Here is a 17387-nt window from a genome sequence, read left to right as displayed (position 1 = left end):
ACTCCTCTCCACTGTCCCCTCAGGGACTTCCCATTTCTCATTTCTGGATCTCAAGGATGCTTTCATCTCCATCCCTCTCAGCACTCAGTCACAAACTATTTTTGCTTTTACCTGGACTGACCCTGACACAGACCTCTCCACCCAGCTCACTTGGACTGCCCTACTTCAGGGGTTCTGGGACAGCCCACACCTATTTGGCCAGGCCCTAGCTTTTGATCTACTCTCTTTGTCTCTCCCCAAATCTAAACTCATACAGTACGTAGATTACCTTCTCCTCTACAGTCGGTCCCTACAAATTAGCCAAATTGACACTTCTTTTCTTCTAAATTTATTGATGAAATTATTAAGGCCACTCCATGTAGTTAAAAGGGAGGTTTGTTTTGTGGGGTAACTTACAAATGAGGGGATAGGTTGTAGGGTCTGGCAAAGGTATGGCGCAGTCCGGCAGTGTTCTCTGGAGAACTCTACTCGGTCTACCTCCAGCGTCCAGGGTCCCAGAGCCAAGAGAGACCTCTCCTCTCGATCCTGGGTCTTCAGCTTCCTCCCTCAGCCCCACCTTGTGGGCATGACCATTACTGAAGCCTCAATGGGGGTTGGAACTTCCAGGCCAATGCTGGGATGGCTACCCACTACATAAATTGCTTATCCAACTGGGGCTATAGAGTCTCACCTTCCAAGTCCAACTGTCCACTCCTCAGGTCACCTACTTGGGACTAACCATTACCTCAATACAAAAAGCCATTACCTTGGATAGAAAACACTTAATCCGGTCTCTCACAGTCCCCTCTACTAAAGAGATTATATCATTCTTAGGAATAGCTGGCTTCTGTTGTACAATGTTTTGTTTGTGTTCTAACAAAGAAAGCTGCCTGGAGATTAGAGGGCTGAGTTAGCCACTAGTTAACCATAGAGGCCAGGTAGTAGTGGCACATACCTTTAGTCTTAACATTTGAGAGGAGGAAGCAGGAAGATCAGGAGTTCAAAGCCACCCTGGGCTACACAAGATTAATTATTCTAAAAGAGAAACAAAGCTGGGTGGTGGTGGTGCATACCTTTGATCCCAGAACATGGGAGGCTCAAGCCTTCAATCTCAGGACTAGGGAGGTGGAGACAGGAATATAAGGCAGGTGGAAACAGGTTCTCAGCCCCCATTCAGTCTGAAGATTCATAGAGACAGGGTGCCCTATTCAGTCTGAGATTTTGTAGAGGAAAAAAAATCTCTGGAGGCTGGCTATTCTGCTTCTCTGATCTTTCAGCTTTCACCCTCAATATCTGACTCAAGGTTTTTATTGTTAAGACTAATTAGGATCTACTTCAGGCTACTTGTATCCCTGGATCCCCTCTTTTTCCCTCCTTACCCACCCCTTCTATGAGGCAGCCCTTGGACCCTCACATGAACCTCTTCTCACTCCCATTACTAAGCCCTTTCAGAAGCTCCAGCAGGCCCTCCTCCAGGGCCCAGCACTACATCTCCCAGATCTAATCCATCCCTTATCCCTCTATGTAACAGAAAAAGAGGGACCCCTCGGGGTCCTAGGCCATCAACTGGGACCTTCCTTTGTACCAGTAGCATATCTGTCAAAAAAAACTTACCACCTAGGGATGGGCACCCTGCATATGGGCTTTAGCAGCTGCTGAGCTCCTCGTTTGTGAATCAAACAACTAACCTTGGGGTCATCAGCCACTGTCTTCTCCTCTCACAAGCTGTCCCATCTCTTAACTTATGAAGGCTGACACACTTTACCTCCTTCCCGGGTTCTTTCTCTCCAGGTGGCACAAGTGGAAGGTACCATACTTACTTTCCAATCTTGCACACCCTCAGTATCTCAAACCTTCCTCAACCAAACACTGACCACTCCCCATCTCAGTCTTGTATTGAAATCATAAGGGGGCTGGAGAGATGGCTCTGTTCTGCCAGAGGTCCTGAGTTCAATTCCCAGCAACAGCATGGTGGCTCACAACCATCTGTAATGAGATCTGGCGCCCTCTTCTGGCCTGCAAGTATACATGCAGGCAGAACACTGTACACATAATAAATAAATAAATTTTAAAAAAAGAAAGAAAGAAAAAGAAAAAGAAATCCTAAGGAACCACTGCCCCATCCCTTACACACACAGGAGGGCACATTGCCTCAGGACATCTATACCTGCTATGCAGATGGCAGCTCCTTTTTGCATTAGGGGGCCCAAAAAGCAAACTACTCCATAGTGTCAGATACTGAGGTGATTAAGACACAGGCCCTCCATGCCCACAACACGAATCAACAAAAGGAAATAATAGCTCTCACCTGTCCCTTCCAAAAGGCACAAGGACAATCCCTATATGTTTACACAGACTCCAAATATGCTTTTCACGCCCTCCTGTCCCACACTGACATCTGGAAAGAGCTAGGACTACTTACAACAAAAGGAGGGTCTATAGCCAACTCATGTCAAATTATGTCCATGCTAAAAGCTCCCATCTCTCCACAGCTATAGGCATTACTCACTGCCGGGCTCACCAGGCCAACAACTCCATCATCTCTGAGAGAAATAACCGAGCTGATGAGGCAGCTAGAGCTGCAGCCTTCCTAGGCCCAGACTCACCTCACCCACCACAGAGAATCCTCGCACTACAACCCACATCCCCACTGTCACCCCTGACACTCGACAAATTCTGTCCTATCTACATAAGCTCTCTCATCCTAATAGCCAAGCTCTGTTTCACCTTGTCAAGGCCCAACTGCAGCCCACCCTAGGACTTACATTTCTTTTTTTTTTTTTTTTTTTTGGCTTTTTGAGACGGGGTTTCTCTGTGTAGTTTTGGTGCCTGTGCCTGTCCTGTATGGTGATATTTTATTTGTACTGAAATGTGACTTTATTTGTATGTTAATAAGTAACATACATGGAGGTCAGAGCTAATGGCAAGCCATAGCAGAAGCCAGGCAGTGGTGGTGCACACCTTTAATCCAGATCACATGACAGGTAGATCTCTGTGAGTTCAAGGATACAGCCATCATGGTGACACACGCCTTTAATCTCAATACCAACCATAGAAGACCTGGAGGTCTGTACAGACAGGCAGTGACAAGGAGGTCATGTGGTTGGGTTTACAACCAATGAGAAGGCAGAACAGAAAGTCTGTAAAGAAGACAGACACGCAGGAAGTAGATCTCTTTGCGGAGAGGAAGGACAGCAGCAGTAATGAAGGGTAAGAAAAGGTTTTAAGCTCTTAACTATTGCTCTGATCTCTTGGCTTTTAGCTCTGCAATTGGCTCTGTGTTTATTTAACAAGACAGTTACATCTACAGTCCTGGATCTCTCTCTGTAGCCCAGGCTGGCCTCGAACTCATAGAGATCTGCCTGGCTCTGCCTCCCAAGTGCTGGGACTAAAGAGGTACACCACCATCGCCCAGCAGGGCTAACATTTCTTTATATATATTGGCATTTTGCCTGTATGTATGTCTGTGTGAGGGTGTCAGGTACCCTAGAACTGGAGTTACAGATAATTCTGCACCATCATGTGGGTGCTGGGAATTGAACCGTGGTCCTCTGGAAGAACAGTCAGTACTCTTAACCACTGAGCCATCTCTCCAGCTCCAGGACTTGCATTTCTTTTCGTTTGTTTGTTTTGTTTTTGTTTTTGTTTTGTTTTTGTCTTTCAAGACAGGATTTCTCTGTGTAGCTTTGTGCCTTTCCTAGAACTCGCTCTGTAGCCCAGGCTGGCCTCGAACTCACAGAGGTCTGCCTGGCTCTGCCTCCCAAGTGCTGGGATTAAAGGTGTGCACCGCCACCGCCCAAGGACTTGGATTTCTTAAGAACTATTACTGCCTCTTGTAAAATCTGTCAAATGTCAGACCCCAAATCCAGATACCACATCCACCAAGCCAGAGACTCCCTCCTGTGGACTGACTGGCAATTTGACTTTACCCACATGCCCACAATCAAATAAATTAAGTACCTCTTGGTCATAATGGACACATTTCAGGCTGGGTATAGGCATTCCCAACCACTAACTAAAGGGCTCAGACAGTCTCTGACCTCCTTCTCTGGGAGATCATTCCCCAGTTTGGAATCCCCACCTCCCTCCAGTCAGACAATGGTCCTGAATTCACCTCTCAGATTTCCCAAACCCTATCTAAAGCCCTCAACATTCCTTAGCTTTTTCATATCCCATACGACCTGCAGTCCTCAGGAAAGATAGAATGAACTAACCACTCCTGAAAAAACACCCTTGTTAAAATGTCACAGGAGCCAGGTGGTGGTGGCGCATACCTGTAATCCCAGCACAGGGAAGGCAGAGGCAGGTGGATTTCTGTGAGTTCGAGGCCAGCCTGGTCTACAAAGCAAGTTCCAGGACAGCCTCCAAAGCTACAGAGAAACCATGACTCAAAAAAAAAAAAAAATATGTCACAGGAACTTCACCTCAATTAGGTAAAGCTCTTGCCTCTGGCTCTTTTCAGGCTCTGGGCTCTCCTCCAAGGGACCCCTTCCTGTCTCACCATCTGAGCTCATGTATGGGCAGCCAGTTCTAATCCTCAGTCTCTCAGCCAAACCCTAACCTCTCCTGGATCACCTACTCACTCCTTTACTCTGTTATCTCTGCTCTCTCCTAAAGAACTTTACTGACCGCTCCCTACCCTGACCATGTGCCAACCCCTGTCCATCTCCAATCAACATCAGGGATCAGGTCCTTTTCTCTCTTCCAGACTAATGTCCCTCATCCCTTTCCCCTAAACAGGGCCCCTTCGAGGTAATTCTTGTAACCCCACACAGCTGAGGGCCTTTCTCACTGGATTCACTTATCCCACCTCAAGCCCTTTACTCCCTCACCTCAAGAAAATTTTTCCTCATACACATCAACCCCAACAGGACCCTGTTCCCTTAAGTTTCAGAGGACACCAGATTCAACTTCCTTGTCCCCAATTCCAGAAGATTGAGGCATCACCCCACAGCCATGCTCAACTCTACTGGATTGAGAACCCCATGTGGAAATGGATGCCTTCCCTCCTGACCCCTTTCCACATTCTCCTGCCTCTACTAATCACACCCTTCTTCATCAATTTCCTCTCTATGTATCTCCATGACACATTCAAAATCTCTAATTAAATAACTAATTGGCCATTGTTACAGGACTACCAACCATTAACCACAGAGCTGGAGGCGTAAAGACTGCCAAATGTGCCTGGGTGGTGAGAACCAACAGCACCCCAGATATCCACAACCCCAGCCAGACTCACAAAAGAGACTCACAGAACAGATTTCAATGTAACTTTTTACTACTCCTTTATTTAAAAGGCACTCTCTACAATGACTGCCCTCAGGAATCAGCCACCTGTGTCTCCTGGTAAATTGGATAGAAAGATGGTGTCAGGTTATGCTGTGGTGATGGGAAAGGACCAAGTGCTCTAAGGTTTGCTTATGTGAAGATAGGAAAGCTTATCAGTGATAAGGAGAAAGTGATTTGAGATGTAAAAAAGAATGAAACATGATCTAGAGTTCTCTAGCATGTGGTGCTACTGTTACATTAAGATTCCAACAGTTCATAGCCTTAACATTAACCAATGGAATTCTGATAAGCTATTAATCTAACTCTGGCACAGTAAAAACCATTATTCTATACCACTATATTATAATAACCATAAGCTCAGACAAAGCTGAAGCTGCCACTCCCTGTACAGACTAGTCACTTTACAAAGATCAATCACAGGACTATTTTCTCATTTTGTAGGTCCATATGCCAATATTATAACAATAAAACTAAGTATAAAGTTCAAAAGTAGCCATCCTTCTTTTAAAACAACTAGTAAGATAAGCACTCTATGCCATAAAAAAAAATCACAACGTTATTAACCTCAAGATCTTAAATTTGATTCATGGAAAAAGTTACTAGTTTTTTTTAAGTGCCTAAATTTTAAAATCTTTAAAAAAGGAGAGAGCTGGAGAGATGGCTCAGAGGTTAAGAGCACTGACTGCTCTTCCAGAGGTCCTGAGTTCAATTCCCAGTAACCACATGGTGGCTCACAACCATCTGTAATGAGATCTGGTACCTTCTTCTGGCCTGCAGTCATACATGCTGAATACATAATAAATAAATAAATCTTTTTAAAAATGAGAGAATTGATATTGTAGGTGGAAATACTATTTTTCTATAAATCACATTTCTTTATTATTATTATCATTATTATTATTTTGATATTTTGAAACAGGATCTCTGTATATAGCCCTGCCTGTCCTGGAACTAACTTTGTGGACCAGTCTGGCCTCAAACTCTTCTATAAATAGATCATGACTAAATGTCTAAATTCAATAAATAGACACTAATAATTTGAAATTCTATCAATATTTCATATCTGTAAAGACTCAATCTTGCTTCTTTTCTAATATATTCTTGGACTCTGCAATAGAGACCCTCCACTGCTTGACTGTTTTTTCCCTCTTCTATGTGTTCCTAGTCTTTCATTGAGCCTTTAGACAGATACTTCATATCACTCTATCAGCCTTCCCCCCTGTATTAGCTGTGTACATTCCCTAGCACATGATGCTGATGACACCCAGTGGCAAGCTAAAGAGAATGCAGCCCATAAATGGACAGCTCTTGAATACAGATGCAATTGAAGATTTGGCACCAGATACTATTATTTTCAATCTCTGCAAAATGCTATCCCTTCCTTGGACTAGTCTGTACTGTCTAAAATGCTCTTAATGAACTGGACCCTGTCACTGACTTCCTTACCATGCCTATGTCACAAAAAGTATTGTTGGTTTGAAGTGTTCAGTACAACTGCAGTTGGGATTGTCTTCTCAATTCACCTGAGAGCAAGGTGATATATAGTCATTTCCACCCATATGACCAAACTAAAAACCTCTATGGAAGTGTTCTCTGTTATCCCTAACTTCTTCCTGAATAATTGAATTTAGTATGGTGTATTCGAGAGATGTCTTTTTCTTATCAATTACTACAATGACCACAAGCTTTCCCAAGTCTCCAAGATCATACAGGAGGAAGCCATCCATAGTTAGGTAGTTCTGGGATCAAGTAAAATCCCTGCTGATGAATGGGGTCCATCTTCATACTCATTGTGTACAGCGTAAACAATCACAGCAGCCATCTATTTCAGTGCCACAAATTCAGGAACTTCTGAGACAGAAATATGCAAACACAATTAATTCCCAAACAGCATCTATGTATTTCTCTTTCAAAAGTGATTCTCCCACCAATATACACCAAAAACATATGATGTGTCTTTGACACAAGGACAAACATTTGCTGATGTGGAAGTGACTGAATCAGCATCCCACTCTGTGAGCAAACTCAATAATGTATCATCTTGTCTCCATGGCCCTTTGTAATTATATGTCAAGTCTTGCTTTAATAGTTTATTGCTGGATAACTCCAAAATTTAAACTCTGAAGCAATGTATCAACAAGCAGCATGCCATCTTTTCAATTACCTTTAAATGATTCATGTTGAACTCTACTGGCTGGTTTTATGTGTCAACTTGACACAAACTACAGTCATCAGAGAGGAAGGAGCCTCAGTTGAGGAAATGCCTCCATGAGATCTAGCTGTAAGGCATTTTCTCAAGTAGTGATCAATAGGGAGGTCCCAACCCATGTGAGTGGGGCCATCCCTGGGCTGGTGGTCCTGGGTTCTCTAAGAAAGTGGGCTGAGCAAGCCAGGGGAAATAAGCCAGTAAGCAGCACCCCTCCATGGCCTCTTCATCAGCTCCTCCCTCAAGGATTCTGGCCTGTTTGAGTTCCTGTCCTGACTTCTTTCAGTGGTGAGCAGTGATATAGGCCTGTAAGACAAATAAACCCTTTCCTCCCTAACTTGGGCATGGTGTTTCATAGCAGCAATAATCGCCCTAACTAAGACAAGAACTTCTACAAATCCTTTACAAACACCCAGGTCAAGTAAAATAACTCCAGTGCAAAGGGGTGCCAAACTCCTCCCTCCACAGCACTCTTGACTGGGTACAGCATAGACTGAGCATAAAAGGAAAGACAGAAACACCTGTGCCAGGCATCTGCATGTTAGGAAATGAGAAAAGGAAAACAGAGCAAGGAGCCCTGGTGTGTTTAAAGACCTTAGCACAGAAATTCCTTGTTTTTGAAAGAGGAAATTGTCCTAGTTGTTTTTTTTTTTAATTAAGAAAATTGTCCATTTATTTTACACACCAATCAAAGATCTCCCTCTTCCCTCCTGCCATTCCCCCAGCCTCCTTCTCCCAACCCATCTCCACATCACCCCCAACAAGAAGGCAAGGCTCCCATGAGGAAGCACATTCAGTAAAGTTAAGTCCAAGCTCCTCCCACTGCCGCAAGGCTGCATGAGGTGTCCTATCATAGGTAGTGGGCTCCAAAAAACCAGCTCATGCAACAGGGATTGATTCTGATCCCCCCCAAGCAGATCAAGCTATACAACTGTGTCACCATGCAGAGGACCCAGCCCATCCCCATACAGGCTCCACAGCCATTGATCCAACTTTCATGAGTTCCCACTAGTTTGGTTTGGTCATCTCTGCAAATTTTCCTATTATGATCTTGATGCACTTGCTCATAGAATCCCTCTTCTCTTCTCTCTCCCCAACTGGACTCCTGGAGCTCTGCCTGGTGCCTGGCTGCGGATCTCTGCACTCCTTCCATCAGTCACTGAAGAAAAGCTCTGTGATGACAGTTAGGGTATTCACCAATCTGAGCTCTGGGGCAAGCCAGTTCAGTTCAGGTGCCCTCTCCACTATTTCTAGTAGTCAAGTTGAGGTCATCTGTGGGGATTCCTGAGAACTTCCCTAACACCTGGTTTCTCTCTATCCCCATGATGTCCCTCTATCATGATATCTGTTTTACTGCTTTCTCACTCCATTCCTGGTCCAGCTCGACCATTCTGTTCCATTATGTTCTCATCCTCAATCCCCTACCCTCCATTGCCCACCATTCATCCCCAGTTTACTAACAAATATCTCATCTATTTCTCCTTCCAAGGGCAATCTATACATCCCACTTAGGGTTTTCCTTGTTAGCTAGCTTCTTTGGAGTTGTAGGTTGTAGTCTGGTTATCCTTTGTTTTATATCTAGTATCCACTTATGAATGAGTACATACCATGTTTGTCCTTATGAGACTGGGTTACCTCACTCAGGATGATATTTTCTAGTTCTATCCATTTGCCTGAAAATTTCATGATGTCCTTGTTTTTTTCTGCTGAGTAATACTCCATTGTGTATATGTACCACATTTTCTTACTTCATTCTTCAGTTGAGGAGCATCTAAGTTGTTTCCAGGTTCTATTAGAAATAATGCTGCTATAAACATAGTTGAGCATGTGTCCTTGTGGTGATATTGAGCATTCTTTAGGTATATACCAAAAAGTGGTATAGCTGAGTCCTGAGGAAGATTGATTCCTAATTTTCAGAGAAACTGCCATACTGATTTCCAAAGTGACTGTATAAGTTTGCACTCCTACCAACAGTAGAGGAGGAGTGTTCCCCTTGCTCCACATCCTCTCTAACTGTAAGCTATCTTCAGTGTTTTGGATCTTAGCCATTCTGACAGGTGTAAGATGATATCTCAGAGTCATTTTAATCTGAATTTCCCTGATGACTAAGGATGTTGAGCAATTCCTTAAATGCCTTTCAGCCATTTGAGATTCTTCCTTTGAGAATTCTCTGTTAAGCTCTGTAGCCCATTTTTTAATTGGATTATTCAGTATTTTGATGTCTAGTTTCTTGAGTTCTTTATATATTTTGGAGATCAGCCCTCTGTCAGATGTGGGGTTGGGGAAGATCTTTTCCCATTCTATAGACTGTTGTTTTGTCTTATTTACTATGTCCTTTGCCTTACAGAAGCTTCTCAGTTTCAAGATGTCCCATTTATAAATTATTGTTCTCAATGTCTGTGCTACTGGTGTTATATTTAAAAAGTGGTCTTCCATGCCAATATATTCAAGATTACTTCCTACTTTCTCTTCTATCAAGATCAGTGTAACAGGATTTATGTCAAGGTTTTTTTGTTTTGTTTTGTTTTGTTTTGTTTTGTTTTTGTTTTTGTTTTTAGAGCTGAGGACTGAACCCAGGGATTTGCGCCTACTAGGCAAGCACTCTACCACTGAGCTAAATCCCCAACCCTATGTCAAGGTTTTTGATCCACTTGGATTTGAGTTTGGTGCATGGTGGTAGTTATGGATATATTTGCAATCTTCTACATTTTGAAACCCAGTTATGCCAGCACCATTTGTTGAAGATGCTTTCTTTTTCCACTGTACAATTTTGACTTCTTTGTCAAAAATCAGGTATTCATAGGTGTGTGGGTAAGTATCAGGGTCTTCAATTCAATTCCATTGGTCCATAGGTTGTTTTTATGCCAAAACCAAGCTGTTTTTATCACTGTAGCTCTATAGTAGAGCTTCAGGTTAGGAATGGTGATGCTTGCAGAAGTGGCTTTATTGTATAGGATTCTTTTAGCTATCTTGGGTTTTTTGTTTTTCCAAATAGAGTTGAGTATTGTTCTTTCCAGGTATGTGAAGAATGGTGCTGGTATTTTGATGGGGATTACATTGAATCTGTAAATTGCTTTTGATAAGATTGCCATTTTTACTATGTTAATCCTACCTATCTGCTGTGGGATGTTCTGTATGTCAAATGTGTTGCTCTGATTGGTTAAAATAAATAAAGTGCTGATTGGCCAGTAGCCAGGAAGGAAGGATAGGGTAGGCGGGACAAGGAGGAAGAGAATTCTGGGGCAGGGAGACACAGCCAGCCGCCTCCATGACAAGAACGATGTAAGGTAATGATAAGCCACAAGCCAGGTGGCAAAATATAGATTAATAGAAATCAGCTAAATATAAGAGTAAGAGCTAGGCAATGATAGGCCTGAGCTAATGGCCAAGCAGTTTAAATAATATAAATGTCTGTGTGTTTATTTTATACATGTGTTGAGGGACCACAGGGGCTTGGTGGCACCTGGAAAGAAGCTCTCCAACTACAAATGGCACCCAATGTGTTGGCAAGAGTTTCCACCTAAAACCTGAGAAAAAAGATTCTAAAACGGAGTTTAAAACAGCTCCCTAGTTGTCTCTCTCAAGTTATCAGCAGCCTGCCAGTTTGAGCTACTATGGCAGGTTCCTGGCTTGTGCGTCTGACCTGCAGAGTGGCAGGAATGAGGAGTCTACAAGCGGCACGTTGCTCTGCTGCATGGTGGATTTAGCCTTTTGGAGTTTAAAAAAAAAAAAAAAAAAAAGGGTTTCTGGACTATGCACTGCTTTGACAGAACTGCTTCTGATAGTTGATGGTACACATGGCTCCAGACCCAGAGCTGGCGGTAAACTGTACCACCGCCATGTTGGGAAGCTGAGGTGGGCGGAGTCAGCAGCCACAGTGGCCTTTCAGTCTTACAAAGATGGATATTACACAGAGAATCTGGTTTATGTTGTCTTTGGGATTTTTAACTGCAGAAAAAGATTTGATCATAAAAGCTGTTGAGTTAAATAAATATGTAAATTTTAAAGGTACCTTGACTTCAAAATTTGGAAATAAGGATATGTTGCTTTGGAAAAGAGTCTCTGCTTTTGTTTCTACAGAAATCTAGAGGCTGTGGATTTGTTCCAGATTAAGATACATCAGGTTTGATCAGCCAAGACCACCTGAAAGGTCTCCGATGACACCATGGCCCAGATGATCCAACATCCAGAATGGTTTCAAAGCAACTGGCTCAGAGGTTTACCCTCACTGACTACTCTATAATCCTAAAATTTTCTTTGTGTCCTAATAAGATACAGTGCCCTGCTCCAGCAGGAAGTAATAAAAAAAACTACACCCAAATTCCCAAATATATCAAGTTGGCTTTGGAGATGGAATTGGCTCACTCTTTCTCTAAACCCAGGCATATTGCTAAAAGAAAACATTAAGAGAATCTTGTGTCCCAAATCAGAAGAGCCCTCTGGTGTGGGACAGAGAAAAAACAATATTTTTATTTAAATCAGGTTGATTATAAATGCAATCTCTTTCTTAAGAAGAAAAGGGGATATGATATAGATATAATAGGATGAAAGTGTAGATTAATAAACTTACTTTTAAAGAACAACTTGTTTAAAATGTTTTACATTGATATAGATTTTAGTCTGTTGATAAAGCTTAAAGTTAATTTTATTATACTGTATATATATATATATATATACATATATATATATATATATATATATTTCTACTCTCATTTGCGGTATTATGTTTATGCAACTCATTTAGATTGTAATGGATAATTAAGAAATACAAATCAATTAGTCTTCTATGATAGTTAAACTTATAGTCATGTTAAGTTTTCTAGGTATACATAGATATATTTCAGATAGACAGGTAATCTTCAAACACTTCAAAGGTCTACAGAATATGGCATTTAAAATATTTTTAAAATTTAGACTTTCTGGACAGCGAGACATGTCTGCTCCTGGTAGCACCAATTTACTGCAGAGAGGAGGATGGGCATTAAAGACACTTCATATGGAGTTTATCTTCATCTAGGCAAAAATAGCCATTTGGGCAAGAAACTGTTCTTGCCTGGACTGCTTGCTTGATCAATTGGACATGCAGGACCCATAGAAAGGTGACCACTGAACTTTGCTTGACAAAATGGTCCTTCAGGTTTCTACTTCACAGAGGAAACTGCCAGACATTCTACAGGACACTAAAAAAAAGTGACCAAGAGACTCTAACCCTATGGGCTGAAGACAAATGCCCCAACTTTACAAAGGGACATTAGGTGACTGTCCAGGCTGCCAGCTGTCTCTGTCTACCCTACAAGACTCCTGAAAGTTGCTTGCATCCTTCTCCCAGTTATCAGGTAATATTATATCCTTCTGAGGTTTTTGATGTGGTTGAAGACTAGATAGTTATAATTTCCTCACTTATGATAAAAGATAAGTTAGATATAAAACCTTAGACTCACAAATATAAGATAGATAGGATATCTTCTTTAATATTGTAACTGTAATTCTTGCTTGATAATTGCTTTGTTATCTGAAATTTTACTATATAAAAGTTAAAACCTTGCTTTTTGAAAAAAAGAAAAGGGGAAGTGCTGTGGGATGTTCTGTATGTCAAATGTGTTGCTCTGATTGGTTAAAATAAATAAAGTGCTGATTGGCCAGTAGCCAGGCAGGAAGAATAGGGTAGGTGGGACAAGAAGGAGGAGAATTCTGGGAAGTGAAGGCTGGGGCAAGGAGACACGGCCAGCTGCCGCTGTGACAAGAAAGATATAAGGTACTGGTAAGCCACAAGCCAGGTGGCAAAGTACAGATTAATAGAAATGGGCTAAATATAAGAGTAAGAGCTAGACAATGATAGGCCTAAGCTAATAGCCAAGCAGTTTAAATAATAAATGTCTGTGTGTTTATTTTATACATGGATTGAGGGACCACAGGGGCTAGGTGGCACCTGGAAAAAGCTCTGAAACTACACCTATCCATGATATCTTCTTTGATTTCTTTCTTCAAGTTCTTGTCATACAGGTCTTTCACTTGCTTAGTTAGAGTTACCCCAGGGTATTTTATATTATTTGTGTCTATTGTAAAGGGTGATGTTTCTCTGATATCTTCCTCAGCCTGTTTATCATTTGTATATAGGGAACTACTTATTTTTTTGAGTTGATCTTGTATTCTGCCATATTACTGAAGGTGTTTATTAGTTGTAGGAGTTCCCTGGTAGAATTTTTGGGGTCATTTATATATACTATCATATCATCTGCAAATAATGAAAGTTTGACTTCTTCCTTTCCAATTTGCATCCCCTTATCTCCTTTTGTTGTCTTATTGCTCTAGATAAAACTTCAAGTACTATATTGAATAAACATGAGAAAAGCAGAGAGCCTTGTCTTGTTCCTGATTTTAGTGGAATCTCTTTGAGTTTCTCTCCATTTAATTTGATGTTGACTGTTGGCTTGCTGTAAATTGCCTTTATTATGTTTAGGTATGTTCCCTGTATTCCTGGTCTCTCTAAGACCATTATCATGAAGGAGTGTTGGATTTTGTCAAAGACCTTTTCAGCATCTAATGAAATGATCATGTTTTTCTTTTCTTTCAGTTTGTTTATAGGGTTGATTACATTGACAGATTTTCATATGGTGAACCATCCTTGCATCACTGGGATAAAGCCTACTTGAGCAGGGTGAATAATTTTTTGATGTGTTCTTGGATATGGTTTGCCAATATTTTATTGAGTATTTTTGCAACAATGTTCATGAGGGAGATTGGTCTGTGATTCTCTTTCTTTTTTGCATCTTTGTGTGGTTTGGGAATCAGAGTAACTTTGTAGCCTCAGAGAAGGAGTTTGGTAATGCTTCTTCTGTTTCTATTGTGTGGAACAATTTAAAGAGTATTGGTATTAGCTCCTCTTTGAAAATCTTGTAGAATTCTGCACTGAAACCATTTGGTCCTGGGCATTTTGTTTTGTTTTGTTTCAATTGGGAGACTTTTAATGACTGTTTCTATTTCCTTAGGAGTTATTGGTCTATTTAAATTGTTTATCTGGTTTTTATTTATCTTTGGTATGTGGTCCCTATCCAGAAAATAGTTGTTTCTTTTCAATTTTTCCAATTTTGTGGAGTACAGGCATTTGAAGTATGACCTGATGATTCTCTGGATTTCTTCATTGTCTGTTGTTATGTCTCCCTTTTCATTTCTGATTTTATTAATTTGGATTCTCTCTCTCTCTCTCTCTCTCTCTCTCTCTCTCTCTCTGATTTTTGATTAGTTTGGATAAGGGCTTGTCTATCTTGTTGATTTTCTCAAAGAACCAATTCTTTGTTTGATTGATTCTTTGTATTGTTCTTTGTTTCAATTTTATTGATTTAAGCTCTCTGATTGTTTCCTGGCATCTATTCTTTCTGAATTTGTTTCTTTTTGTTATAGAGCTTTTAGGTATGCTGTTAGGTCACTAGTGTGAGATTTCTCCAACTTCTTTATGTAGGCATTAGTGCTATGAATTTTCCTCCTAGCACTGCTTTTATAGTGTTCCATAAGTTTGGATATGTAGTATTCATTTTCACTGAATTCTAGGAAGTCTTCAATTTCTCTCTTTACTTCTTCCTTGACTCATTGGTGATTCAGTTGAGCATTATTCAGTTTCCATGAGCTTGTAGGCTTTCTTTAGTTTTTGTTGTTGTTGAAATCTAACTTTAAGCCATGGTGGTCCAATAAGATACAGCAAGTTATTTCAATTTTGTTTTTATCTGTTGAGATTTGCCTTGTGACCAAGTATGTGGTCAATTTTAGAGAAAGTTCAATGAGGTGCTGAGAAGGCATATTCTTTTTGTTAGGATGGAATGTTCTGTAGATATCAATTAAGTCCATTTGAGTCATAACAACTGTTAGGTCCCTTATTTCTCTATTAAGTTTTGATCTGCCAGATCTGTCTATTGGTGAAAGTGGGATGTTGAAGTCTCCCACTATTAATGTGTGGGATTTGATGTGTGATTTAAGCTATAGTAATGTTTCCTTTAGATATATTAGTGCCCTTGTATTTGGGGCATAAATGTTCAGAATTGAAACTTCATCTTGGTGGATCTTTCTTGTGGTAAGTCTGTAACGTCCTTCTTGATTTCTTTTTTTCTTTTCTTTTTTTTTTTTTGTTTATTGTTTGTTTTGTTTTTCGAGACAGGGTTTCTCTGTGTAGTTTTGGTCCTTGATCTCGCTCTGCAGACCAGACTGGCCTCGAACTCACAGAGATCCACCTGGCTCTGCCTCTTGAGTGCTGGGATTAAAGACATGCGCCACCACCACCACCCGGCCTTGATCTCTTTTGTTTAATTTTAGTTTGAAGTCTATTTTGTTACATATTAGGATGGCTACACCAGCTTGCGTCTTAAGTCCATTTGATTGGAAAGTCTTTTCCCAGCCTTTTACTCTGAGGTAGTGTCTGTCTTTGAAGTTAAGGTGTGTTTCTTTAAAAAAAAAAAAAAAAAAAAAAAAAGATTTATTCCTTTATTATGTATACAGTGTTCTGTCTGCATGCCAGAAGAGGGCACCAGATCACATTACAGATGGTTATGAGCCAACATGTGGGTGCTGGGAATTGAACTCAGGACCTCGGGAAGAGCAGCCAGGGCTCTTAACCTCTGAGTCATCTCTCTAGTCCAAGGTGTGTTTCTTGTATGCAGTAGAAGGATAGGTCCTGATTTTGTATCCATTCTGTTAGTCTATGTCTTTTTATACATGAATTAAGTCCATTGATATTAAGGGATATTAATGACCAGTGATTGTTAATTCCTGTTATCTTTTGGTAGTCCTGTGTGTGTAAATTTCCCTTTTGGGGGGACTTACTGCTGTGGGGTTATCTATAGTCTGCGTTTTCATGGGTGTATCTGACTTCCTTGGGTTAGAATTTTTCTTTTAGTGCTTTCTGAAGGGCTGGATTTGTGGATAGGTATTGTTTAAATCTGGTTTTGTCTTGGAATGTCTTGTTCACTCTGCCTATGGTGACTGAAAGTTTTGCTGGGTATATTAGTCAAGGCTGGCATCCATGGTCTCTTAGTGTCTGCATTACATCTGTCCAGGACCTTCTGGCTTTCAAAGTCTCCATTGAGAAATTGGGTATTATTCTGATGGCCTTTTTATAAGTCACTTGGCCTTTTTCCTTTGTTGCTCTTAATATTCTTTCCTTATTCTGTATGTTTAGTGGTTTAATTACTGTGTGGTGAGGGGACTTTTTAGGGAGTCTAGTCTATTTGGTGTTCTATAAGCTTCTTATATCTTCATAGGTATTTCCTTCTTTAAGTTGGGAAAGTTTTATTCCATGATTTTGTTGAATATATTTTCTGTGCCTTTGAATTGGTATTCTTCTCCTTTTTCTATCATTATTCTTAGGTTTGACCTTTTCTTGGACATTTTGTTTTATGACATTTTTTAGCTTTGGTGTTTTCTTTGACTGATGAATCTGTTGTATCCTTTATACCAGAGATTCTCTCTTCCATCTTTTATATTCTGTTGGTTATGCTTGCATCTGTGTTTCCTATTTATTTACTCAGATTTTCTATTTCTAGCATTCCCTTTGTTTGTGTCTTTTTCATTGTTTCTATTTCACTTTTCAGGTCCTGAACTGTACAGATATAAATATTCCAAGGCCCATACCATTAAATTGGACATCACAGAATCCTGTGTGGGTGGACCAGTGGCCTATTATAGAATCTAAACTATCAGCATTGAGAAAGTTAGTTAAATAACAATTGTCATTGAGCCATTTTGAACCTTCCCACACTAGATTTAACACCCCCATTTTTGTAATTAAGAAAAAGTCAAGAAAATTTCACCTGCAAGATTTAAGACAAATTAATGCACAAATAGAAAAGATGGGCTCCCCTCAGGCAGGGCTACTGCACCCAGGTGTTATTCCACCAGGATGGCATATTCTTGTAATAGATAGTAA

The 17387-nt window shown here is 40.7% G+C and overlaps 1 pseudogene; it reads right to left on the bottom strand.

Annotated features, from left to right (window-relative positions):
• Positions 1 to 2740: 2740 nt before the first annotated feature.
• LOC118595284 lies at positions 2741 to 7392 on the bottom strand (annotated as a pseudogene).
• Between the last annotated feature and the right edge of the window lie 9995 nt (positions 7393 to 17387).

This window comes from Onychomys torridus, chromosome 14 (assembly GCF_903995425.1).
Source record: "Onychomys torridus chromosome 14, mOncTor1.1, whole genome shotgun sequence".
In the NCBI taxonomy this organism is placed as follows: domain Eukaryota; kingdom Metazoa; phylum Chordata; class Mammalia; order Rodentia; family Cricetidae; genus Onychomys; species Onychomys torridus.
This window is presented reverse-complemented; position numbering and strand designations above follow the sequence as displayed.